Below are 12,635 nucleotides of genomic sequence, written 5' to 3'. Positions count from 1 at the left end.
CTATTCAGAATGCACTATTCTTAAGAGCTCTCTTAGGGGCTCCTTCCCATGAAGATGAAATGTGTTTGCAATTTGGTTGACTATCCACAGCATAGACTCAGATCATCCAGCACTTGTGGTAGTAATTGTGTTGCTTGTGTGAGCAAACTTTCTCGTTGCAAGTTGTATATTGGACAAATTATCAGAGCCCTAAATGTGAGAATATCTAAGCAACATCTCAAAGTGTGCCCCTTGTGGGTTACTTCATAGTATATAATTGCACCATGCAAGAGCTCTCATTTTGGGTCAAAGAACTAAGCCTGACAAATTAAGCAAATTACTTGGCCAGCCTCACTTTCTATTGCCACAGTTGTGTTTCATAGAATAAGAACTGACAATCTGGGCCATCCCGATGAAGATAAAATGAATCTTTGCCTATCTTCAGAAAGCAGAAATTCATAGACATTTTAAAATGTTGATGGCCAAAGAGATTACATTGCATTCACTACAGGAACAATGAATTCTCTTTGTCTCAGGATCAAAACAGGCATTATCTTAAATCTGTATCTAGCACCTACAGGTCCTTGTCCTTCATGATCCAGATAAAAATCTTAGCTTGGGAGGTACAAGTAGGGCTTTTAAGATCCATATTGGACATCGTCTACATACTGTTGAGTTAAAAAGGGGCGGGGGAGCTGTATCTGTCAGGTATAAATTTAGAGTAAGGTCTGTTTTGGCCTTCAGTCTAATCTTCAATGACTGAACAGAACATTCATAAGCATCAAATAATGATTGGCTCTGGTTACATTAATTTTAGCACAGCAGACTGAAGCTGTGGAGTCTTCTCACACAATTCTGCCAACACACCTCATTATTTGCACTTCTAGGCATACAGCATGTCTGATATTCTAATTCTAGACTCCTGCTGACCCTTCATTACCTCTCCATTAACTTCTAGCAATTATGATGAAGTTGCCTAGTGATTTCATGGCAAACAGTAATTAAGTGGTGATTTAGCAAACGCCTACATGTGGACTAGGCTACTTAGATGTAAAATCATTCACATGATTTTACATGTGAAAGTAGACTCTTTACATAATTTTCAAAGATATACGAGCTATTCCCACATTGAACATTCCCCACCTAAACATGAGTTGATGTGCTCAAATCATGAAGCTCCTGTGTTAGATTCTCACCCTATTTGGATAAATTGTATGTGTGAAATCAACTGTATCAGAATTCTTTTGGCTTGTTTTTTTCCAGATGGTTTACTTAGTGGCAACTAATCTTCAGATTTACTTTAAAATTCTGCCTTAGGAGAATTCAGGTAACTTCAGACTTTTTATTCATTACAGTTTTATTCTCTCTCTCTCTCTCTCTCTCCTCTGCTTTCAAAGTTTCAATGTGATTAAAATGAGTAACCATCATAGCAATAAAATGTCATTGGCGTGCTTTTCAAAAACCCACAGATTTTCATTCTAGGAGTTGCCATGCTATATACTTCAAATTTTATTTTAGACGATGTTTCAAGGGCAGCTGCAGTGAAACAGAACTGTAGTCAAAGAGAAATTCAGTCCACTTCCTGCTTGTTTCCCCATTATATGCCTTGCTTTGTTTCCCCACATTGATCCAGGACTATTACTTACATCCATTTCAGTTCCTGCATGTATCAACCAATGTAAATGTATTCTTTACTAAATGTATTAATCTGGAGTTGATCTCAGATCAGGAACATCGTCTCATAATTATTTGTATACAGAACGAGGAGACGCCATATTGGATTTCTACCAGGTTCCTTTCTCACTCCACTGTATTCTCATCACTTTGCACTGGAAAGAGCAGGGCCAGTGTCTTTTGGCTTAAAGAGATCCTGTCTTCTGTAGGTGCCAACATCCAATTGTCAGTGGCTAAGTTTCCTTCTGAAACTTCAAATAGCACTGTGAGGATATACTAGAAGAATCACATAGTGATGCCGGGGAAGTATTGGGCAAGGTACAAACGATGAGCAAATTGATTCAAGACAGGGATGGTAATGCTGTCAGTTTGGCTTTCCCCCTTTTTTGGCATATTATTTCCCATACTCCCATATGTTCAAATTCTTTTTGCCCCAAACGTAGAGGCTTTCATCAATATTGGTAAAACCTTGCAAAAACCTAACTAAAATGAAGCAAGGCAGTCTGGTGTAGTGGTTAAGACTGTGGGATAGGGACTTAAGAAATCTGGATTATAGTCCCAGCTAAAAGAGGAAGCTGTCTTCAGATTTTGTGTGACTTTTGGAACTTTCTCATCCAAAACTGAAGCAAAATCCTCACCTCTCTCTAGATACAATACTGGTACAAATCCCATGTATGCTCAAAAAGGGAAAGTCCTCTTATTTATTATAGTTACATCCTGCCTTTTTTCCTTTCAAGGAACTCAAGGTGGCTTTTAAAACTCTCCTCTGCCTCTCAATTTTATCCCCACAACAACAACCCTGTGAGGTAGGTTGGGTGGAGAGTCTGTGGCTGGCCCAAAGTCAGCCAGGCAGCTCAATGGCTGAGCTGGGAATGGAACTCAGATCTCCTGAATCCCAACCCTGTGCTCTTAACCACTACACCACACCTTTGGGATGATCCTATTCTTCTCATAGGAAAAAAAGGGGAAGACCTTACCCATACAAAACACAGGTGGCCTGTTCAGAAGTTTCAGCATTCACCAGTTCCTACTTGCATAGAAAACACGCCACACAGATTGCAATTTTTGTGATTGAAGACGTAATATGGGATGTTTAGTCATGCCGTACAAGGCCTTGCTCAAAGCGTAGCGCCAATGATGCAATGCCACTGAGTCCCCTTTAAATTACTCTCTGGCCCCATGAGCAGCCATCGCCACCTTTACAGTCTAATCCCCCCCATGACACTCAGAGAAGAAACCCGTCTGTCGCTTTGTCACTCAGCACGAGATTTAATGGCAGTGTCACATTGTTCAAGGGTGAAGTAGCATATGCATAAGCAATTTCATGCCCTCCACCAAAAGGTGGGTTTCTATAAGCATCTATCGCTATAGCAGACACCGGAGCATGAAATAGTGCATACAATGCAATTCCCCCTGGACGTTTGAAAGGGAATAGTTACATAGCTAAGCACCAGCTCATTTTCTAGATGGCAGCCTCTTGGAGGTTCTATATTTTATTTACAGCTCACAGTGAGAGTGGATTTTTGATTGAAATATAATTTAAGGAATGAAATATATTTTACTGTTGGAAGAATGGAAGGTGTGAATATTCATAATAGAAAAGATTGCTAAGGACAGAGAATGAAAAAGTTGCCAGCTGGCGTTCCTATTTGCACCCTTCTCTTCGTCTTCCTTGCCCTTCAAGAGAAAGCCACAAACTCCAAAATCACGGCAGGCCTTCTTGTGATTTGTACATGAGGCTCAACTTGGAGATGATGAATAGGCAGCCCTAAAATAGCTTAGTGCAGGGACTGGGCCTGCTTTTGCTCAGATGCCGAATGTGAGCTAGACAAGGAAGAGGAGGGGTTGGTGTGCCAGGGGGTGATGTGCAAGGTTAGCCAAGGGGAGGAACTGTAGAAAAAGGCGGGGCAAAGGGTATGTGTGAGAATCCATCAACCCAAGGGTTGTCATCAAACCAAATGGGCAGACCAATTAAGTAACATCTGGTGTTCTTATCATCCGACTCACAGGCAGCACAAAGCTCCCTGAGGATGGAGCTATCTGCGTTTGGAGAAAAAATAAGGAGGAGTATTTAGCCAGGATTCAACTTCATCAAATAGAGGGATCAGTACTTTGATATATGCTATTTGTTAATGATTTTATTATTACTTTGTATTGTTAAGCCAGCCTAGCTCAATAAAGGGCTGTATTTTACAGCAGTGTCGATCTGTATCAGCAAACTACTTCTAGAAGTTATCATTGGATAAGGGCAGAACCTTTGTAAAACACAGAGGTCTTAATTGCTCTTTGGCCAGAACTGCTTTTCCTCAGCAGTAAACCCAGCAGGGACAACATGCTGGTGGCAGGGGAAAAGCCACAGTGCCACCCAGTTTTCTTTCAAGCACCCTCTCTCATTTGCTCCCTCCCTCCCTCTCTCCCTCCCTCTCTTTCTTGCTCTCTGTTTCCACCGGGCCTGCTATAGTTGTCCCCTGATGGAATGATTTTGAAGGCTTTCAGCTGTCCACAGCTTCTTTAAAAGATGTACAAAGTAACCTGCTTTCTAAAATATTGAATATTACTAATGATGGTGGCAACAAAAGATAACTACTATACAATTTTTCCTCTGTGCTACTTAAATATCATATAACAACTGTTCTTCCAAAACACAGTCTTTTCACCAGTTGGCTGATGGAGTCAACCAATCCATAAAATAAATCAATTCTAAAATATGTTTGGAATCTTTTACTGACGTATAATGAGTACTATTCAAATAAAACAAGCATCTTGTTTAAAAAGGATAGATTTATGGATAAGTTTATGCAGACTATACAAACTAAATGATGCTTTTTGTTAATAAAATTAATTATGTTAATAGTAAACAAAGAACAAATGGTACCAATGATCAAAATAATTTATGCTGTCATTAAGAAGTGAAGGAATCACTGCATCTCATTTGATTTTAATCTGATGCCATATACCAATAAAAATAGCAACAACCGGGTGACAAAATGGAGTGAGGGTGCAATGCAGCCTTATTTGTCATTGATTTCCAGGGAAGGTTAGTGCTGAATACATCCTTACTTCCTCACTGAAGTTACTGAGCCAGTTTTATTTCACCGGTTGTCAGACGGAACTTTCCACCCAACCGTGTGGGAAAAAAGCATTATGCTGCTCTGTGCGAATTCTTGAGAATTAGAGACAAATGGAGCCACTGGGGGACATTGAGGGCACTCAGAAGAATCCAGTGCCCTGCTGTCTGGCATATGGGCCATCAAACTGTTTCTCTCTCCTTGGTTAAGGAAAGGGAGTGCAGCAGTCTTGATTGTTGATGTAATCCTTTAGTATTTTAAAATGATCTGATGTGAGCGGGAGCAACCCCCCCCCCACTTCATAATCTGAGATAATCTTAATCTGAGAGTCAGTCTGCTGTGTTGGACTGAGGACCTAAGAGATCCAGGTTATCATCTTCTTCATCATCATTTATTTCATTTCTGTATTGCCCATAGCAGAAGAACCCACCTCACAGGTTTGTTGTTGTGGGGATAAGATGGAGGAGGAGAACGATGTAAGCTGCCTTGAGCCCTTTGTAGGAAAAAGGCAGGATATAAATCGCAATATAAATAAATAAATAGGCAGTTTACAACAAAGTATAAAAACAATAGCATATAATTCTAGGCCCCAGTTCTCTCATTCATGATGCTCACTGGGTGGCTTTGGGCCGGTTACAGACTACCAGCCCAGCCTACCTCGCAGGGTTGTTACTGTGAGGGTAGAATGGAGCTGTGGAAGCAGCCTTGGGTTCTTCACAAGAGGACAAAAGGGCAGGATGCAAGTGCGATGTCATCATCCTCTCTATGGCAGGAGCGGGGAACTCAAATTCAGGGCCTAATCAAGGCCCCCTGCAGTTCCAGTCTGGTCCCACACAGTTCCCCAGGAGACAGCGCCCTCTTCCCTTGGCTCCACACCTTTCCCTAGTCATTTGGTGATCTGTGCAGTTCTTTGCCACCACACACACTTCTGGAAAGGCTGCGGTTCTTCTCCCAGGGCTTAGTGCTCCAAGCTGAATTATGCCGCGCTTTTAGGTCTTGTCTTTTTGTTTTGGCTGCACCTCTTTAGCTTGCAGCCCTGCCCACCACTGGGCTACGGCACATGGGAGCTCCTCCAGATTTTAATTTGGTCCTCCAGCTGAAAGGGGTCCAGCTTTTTGCTATGTTAGCTTCCTTAACACGGAGACAATTTCACTCAAGGCTGCAATCACATTTATCTGGGATGAGGTCCCATTGACTCCACTCAGTAGACAATCCAGACGATTGTGCTGTCAATCAGGTGCGTGTTCAAGATCCATTTAAGTTTTCCATTAATCTCCCCCTGCATGCAATCATAGCAACTAATAGGTTTTTGTTTCATTTTAGATAGTTACAGAGGCTGAGGCCACTGTGACAACAGTTTGTTCATTTAACAAAGACACACCTCCCTCTGGTGCACGGCTAAATTGGCTTATAACAGTATATGAGTGCATTCTTTCTGGAAGACATGTGCATTCCCTCAATGCCATTTGGGTATTCATGCCATGGGAATGTACTTCTAGCACCAGCCATGGCTGTAGTACAGCTTTCAAAGCCCTTCCCTTCCAAAGCAAAAGCAACCCCACAAAGCAGAGAAGGTTTTAGAAAACCTGAGAAGCAGCCCAAAAACTGAGAGAAATAACTTAGTGTGATCTCCTGTGCACATTTAGACAGAAAAAACCCTACAACTCCCAGCATTCCCCAGTCAGTGGGGATAGCTGGGGAATTCTGGGACTTCCGTGACTTTTTTTCCTGTCTAAGCATGCACAGTTCCACGTGGCTTGGCCGGGTGGTTTCCTTGCCACATGATTCACAGTACTCTGTTAAAACTTCCTGCTTTCATCTCTTGCCTCCCTTGGGCCTCCTCCATCATGGTTCCTTCCATTCGTATCTTTTCCCTGACTCCTTGAAGGTTTCTGTTCATTGTTTGCCTCTTCATCTTTTCCCATTTTCGTAAGAGTGAGTTAGGGATCAGTACTAGCTGCCATTGTTTTCATTCTATCCTTCTGTTTTATTACCCACTAATGCGGTCTTCAATAATACCTTTATACTGATTTATAGCTCCGCTGTCCTGTACCTGCTCTTTCTCTTCTTTTGCTTGTTCCACTTTATGCCGCCTTCTCTGCTGTCTCTCAATGAATGTTCTCAGGCTTGACAATGCAGAATTTGAGCTCTAGGTAGCACAATATCATGCCAAATACAAGTAGAGGTGGGAAATATGGTTTGCTCAAGAGTTACTGCAGATGGAAAAAGCCTGGAAAAAATGGCATTTCCCACCTCTACCTGTATCTATCATGCCACTAGGCAGGTAGAATACCAGTCTGTAGAGAAGTTCTTTTTCTCCTTTTCTTTCTTTTGCTTGTATCCAGGTAAATTGCTGTGTGGGAAAGGTGAGTAGGGTTAGAGGAAACTGGCAACCAAGTGTGGAATGAGTGGATGATAGCAGGAAAGGGGTTGAATTCATCTTTTACTTAGATTGAAATGTAAACTAGAAAAGGATAGTGGTGTCTCAGTGCTTGTCTTGTATTTGAGATAGGCATCACAAAGCCCCAAGGTTCAGTTTTTGAGCTGGGAATTTTGTGACGTGCCTAATTTGTAATCAGACAGTTCCAATTCTAATCTTGCTGAAGAACTCTCTCCCAATTATCTACTTGAATATAGAAGGATAAACTGTGGTGAGCATCTCCATTGATGAAAGAGATCAATGTACCCCATTAGGGGAAAAAAACAACCCTTTTGGTTTTCTTCTGATCTGATCAGTTATAGGGAAAAGCCAACTGGAATGAGCACTTTGGCGCAGCGAGAGATTTGTCATCTGGAGTCATCTTGGACTGTATTTTGACTGGCATGGCTCTCTTGAAATACGACTAGAAACCTGCTTTTGAGTTCAGAATGCTGGAGTCCTGTTCTTTGCTGCCTAATTCTCTTCTGTGCCCGCAGCAGCCGGGTGTACTACTGAAACCATCATTACACTTTTATACACCATCTCTGGCCTCATACCTTTGAATTGCTGCTATACCTGTACATGCACCCATAGAAATAAAAGTCAAGGCCAGGGCTGGCAGAAAAAGTTAACCCCAATTCCCATGAAGCGCATAGATATTCTACGTGAAACATGGCAGTGATTCTGTGGGAGGAATACTGATTAGCAGGCATTGGTGGAAAATTGGAGCAACCCGTATGTTTGCACCCCGATCTCTCAATTGCTGCTACTATATCCAAAAAAAGTGGGGGACAGCACAGGACCTGCAGAGACACTTCTGTACTGGCAAAAGACTGGGAAGGAACTTTTACCTTCAGTAGTGATGCCCACTGCCCCCAGGCCTCCTTAAGCTGCTACAGTGAAGCCTGGCCCAGCTTATCAGTGGCAGAGAGAAGCATCTTAGAGGGAGTTTTAGGTTTCTGGTGAAGCTCATAAAGGGTTTTTCACCGGGTCCAGCATTACTAAGAGGAAACCAGAAGTAGTTTGCATCTTCACCTTTACAACCCAGTGTAGATTTGAATGTGAACTTGGGAAATCCAGAGACCTTTCTTGGGTAGGTACATACTTTTTTTTCTTTTTATGCTCACATATCAGAAACCAGCATCTCTGTCCTCTGCATTCCAGAACCATTCCAGTGGTGGGTCTCTTGAGAGCTTGGACAAAACAGACTATCACCTACTGACTTTGCTATGCTTTTTGACTGCTGAAAACTAAAAATACAAATCCTGTGTCTTCCAAAATTACCACTGCATGATCATGTGAAGTTTTCCACAGCCTTTGCTATGTCTTTTCACCCTCTTCCTATGAACCCTCCCCTTCAATTATCCTGGGAATCCATGTATTAGTATTACTTTGGCTTTGGAGGCTGTTTTTCTACCAAACAATGGCGTTCAAGGAAGCTTGCATGCTTAATTAAAATGAATTAAAATGATGAAACAATGCATTCACAAATAAAATGTTAAAAGGACAGCAGAGAGGGAGCAAAGTGACCCTCCTTTGGGGGAAAGGTCCATAGTCTTGGAGCGTCAGGTGTTAGGTGAAATAGCAGTGCATACTTGGTTTAAAGGAGTTTCACTTGTTATGGGTTACTTTCTTGTTTTAGTTCGGTTTTGAAAAATGCCTTCCATGATCTGGAAAAGTTCTACATGTTTGGTACAAAAGGAACTTGAGATGTTTTTAAAAAATCAATGAGAGAGAAACCAAAAGTGACAGACTCACCCATCCAAGCTTAGGGTTTAGCATGCTTTGTCCTGAAAAGTTAAAGTTTGAATCCCTCTGTATTTCACCAACTTCATGTTCAATTAGCAAATCCACTTCTTTTCCTCCTTCTCCTGATGGGCTATGTGTGCATCATGGTTCTCTCAGTACTTGCAAAGTGGTTTGTACAGATGGCTAACAATTTGTTTCTAAGAAGAAATGGAATTTTTAAGAAGCAATGGCCAATATTTATGAAGTTCATATTTAGGGAAGAAATTATTTGAAATTAAACTAATTCAAATACATGGCTCAATACAACTGAAAAAGATTTTGGAGTTATTTTGGACAACAACCTAAATGTGAGCCAACAATGCAATGTAGCTGCAAAAAGGACAGGTGCTATTTTGGGATGCATTAATACAAGTTATCACTTCTAAATTGTGAGAAGTAGTAGTTCCCCTATACTCCTCACTAGTCAGACCTCATCTGGAATTCTGTGCCCTGATCTGGGCACCAAGATTTAAGAAAGATATAGAAAAATTAGAGAGGGTCCAGAAGAGGGCAACAAAAATGATCCAGGGTTTGGAAACAATGCCGTATGAGCAGAGACTGAGAGAACTGGGCATGTTCAGCCTTGAGAAGAGACGACTGAGGGGGGAGATGATATCCCTCTATAAGTACCTCAAAGGCTGTCAAAGGCGGAGAAAGGTCAAGATCTCCTCTCACTGATACCAGTGTGCAAGACACAGAATAATCAGTTCAAGCTGCAACAGTCCAGATTCAAGCTGGATACCAGGAAAAGCTTCCTCACTGTCAGAGCAATATGGTAGTGGAATGAGCTGCCAAGAGAGGTGGTGGGCTCCCCCACACTAGAGACATTCAAAAAGAAACTGGACAGCCCTCTGAGTGGGACAGTGTAACTTGGTGTTCTGCAACAGCAGGGGAGTGGATTCAATGGCCTTCATGGCCCCTTTCATCTCTACTGTTCTGTGATGTTATGATTCTACATGAGGAATAAAGCAAAAGTGACAGACGTGCCTCTCCTTGGCGTTGCATTAGATCTTGTGCCCCCGCCCCCCTCCCGCTTCCATTCTTATTAAAGTCTGTGGACAGGTAACTAAATGCTTAATCTGTACAGCATACAATGTGATCAGAACACTGGATGGTTTGTTGCACCTGCTGAAGTCACTGAGCAGAAACCCTCCGTAAATTGTTATAGCCAGGGCCAGGGTAGCTGTAGGTGTATCTCCATCCTGAAAGGATACCAAGCTAAAAGGAAAATTAGTGTGCAGCCAATTAAACACACCTGGTGATAATAAATTTGCCTTTGAGCCTCTCTAAGTAGCTTTGCCTTCTGTGGTCCCATTAATAGTTTATTTTCTGGTCAGGTGCACTATTGATTGTTCTGCACTGAAGCTATTTCTTCCTCATTAGCTTCCCAAACTTTTCTTTGCCTCAATTTTCCTCAGATACAAAAGCTGCACAAGATTATGTGAGGCAAGTTGCTTAGCAACAATCCTATTCCTATAACAATAATGGCTAAGCACGGCATGGCACCATCTTCTGGAAGAGGTTGGATTCCTATCCCCCCACCCCCCACCATTTTGGTTTTTCTGGGAAGATTAATAAAAAGATTGCTCTTAAATGCTATTGTGCCAAATGCATGTTTAAATCTGGCTTATCCTTTCTGCTACATGAAAACAAACCAATGTTTTATCTCCTTTGGTAAGAAGAGAGGAAAAAATAATTTAGGCCACTGGCAATATAACTAGCATAGTCTCTCTCCAAGATCTCTTTTTATTACTTTCAAAAACTATTTTCACACCTCAGGTGGGGTAGGCAGAAGGAGGGGGAATAGTACTTCTAGCTATAATAGGTGGTTTGCTTTATTATGCCCTATTGGATTAAAGATCACAGAAGCTTAAGGAGAAAAACGGTATTCCTTTCAACATTGCTCAAATGCTCTGAGAAAAGCTTGCTGGGTTTTGGTCTCTCTTTCTAATGGTATTCTGTTTTCATTCTTCCTTTGTGGAACATCAAGCTATCCTCTGGTGTAGAGATGATGAACAGAAATAAATATCCAAGATGTTCATAATTGTACTGTGGCTTTTGAGACCTGAGGCTTTCAACCTCTTCTAAAAATCATGAAGGATTTATTAAGATCCCATGGATGGGGCAACTGAGTTGAAGAAATTGTTTTGGTTGTCTGCACATTAAGGGCATTCCCCCTTGTAAAATAATACATTGAGTCACACGCACCCCAACATTAGGTGCAAGCTAAAGCTTACCTTACAATAAAGTTGACTCATGAGGCTCTCTTCAGTTGCTTTTAGGTCTGGCAAAGTGAAAGACAGATCAAACCATGGGATATTATCTGCTTAGACCAACTTGCTCCTCCCCAGTTATTTCACACTATAGCTTCTATCAGCCCCTGTCAATATTGCAAATTGTCAGGGATGATTGAGACTGTAGTAAAAAACTCCGGGACCACTAGTTTAGGGAAAACTGTCTTAGGCCTTCTGAAATTGACTTCTGCAAGAATTTTCTTAGCGGCTGCACAGGAATCCTGCTGCTATATCAAGTGTTCATTAGGAAAAGTAAAGCGGGACATTTTTGTTTTTCTAGCTCAAACAAAATGACTTTGGTGGGCCCTGACCTTGTGCAAATCATCATCATTATCATCTTCATCAGAATTTCCCAAAGATGTTGATAACCATAGGCTTGAGTACTGCATGGAGGTCCCTGGATCCTGCTATCTTGTACCACTAAAACCTCTTAATTTTAGAGTTCTTTGACAGTCTGTATAAGTATGTGGGTAGGATGGCTTATTGGACACTGTTTCCTTGGACTCACAAAAGCATTTTTGATAAAATGTATCACCAATCATTCCTGAACTCATGCAGCAATCATAGGATAACAGGAGAGGTGTTCTTATGGACTAGTAACTAGACAAAGAAAACAGACAGTATGAACAGAAGATAGTTCTCTCAGTGAAAGGATTAAAAATGTTAAAAAGGATTTAAAAAAAAAACCTCCCCAGAGAGGTTTACCTGGCGCCATCACTTTATTCTTTTCGGCGCCAGGCTAAAACCTTTTTATTTTCCCAATATTTTAAGCTTTGACTGTTGTTTTAATATGGGTTTTATTGTCAGAAATTGATGAGGATGCTGTGTTTCATTTTATTTGTTGTCTTACTGTTAAACCATCCCAAGACCTCAGTAAAGGATGGTCTAAAAAAGTTTTACAGAAAGAAAGAGAGAGAGAGAGAGAGAGAGAGAGAGAGAGAGAGAGAGAGAGGGAGAGAGAGAGGAGTTTCCCATTCATCTGTATTGGAAGTTGGCATCAAGTTAAAACAACAGGAAATTTGGAAAGGGATCCAAAGGGATTTTCCAAACCTGGAGGAATGGATATTAACATGTGAATATAGTTCAGTGTAAATGTAATGTGTATTGGAGTAAAATTGAATCAAGACATATATATATATATACACACACACACACACACACACACTCACTATATATTCCCTAGAGAGATCCGCCTGGCATCGTCATTATTTGCTTTTTGGCCCCAGCTCAAGTCCTTTTTAACATAAAGTAATTTTAATTGTATTAGATTTATTTAATTTATTTTAAATAGATTAGTTTTATGCTCAGTTGTGGAATAGTTAATTTATTTTATTAAGGATCTGAAGTAATGTTGTAAGCAGTTCAGAAACGACTGTGATGGATGGCCTACAAATTTTCTAAATAATAAATAAA

The sequence above is a fragment of the Varanus komodoensis genome, unplaced genomic scaffold (assembly GCF_004798865.1).
Source record: "Varanus komodoensis strain SLA01 unplaced genomic scaffold, ASM479886v1 scaffold19, whole genome shotgun sequence".
Lineage (NCBI taxonomy): Eukaryota > Metazoa > Chordata > Lepidosauria > Squamata > Varanidae > Varanus > Varanus komodoensis.
This window is presented reverse-complemented; position numbering follows the sequence as displayed.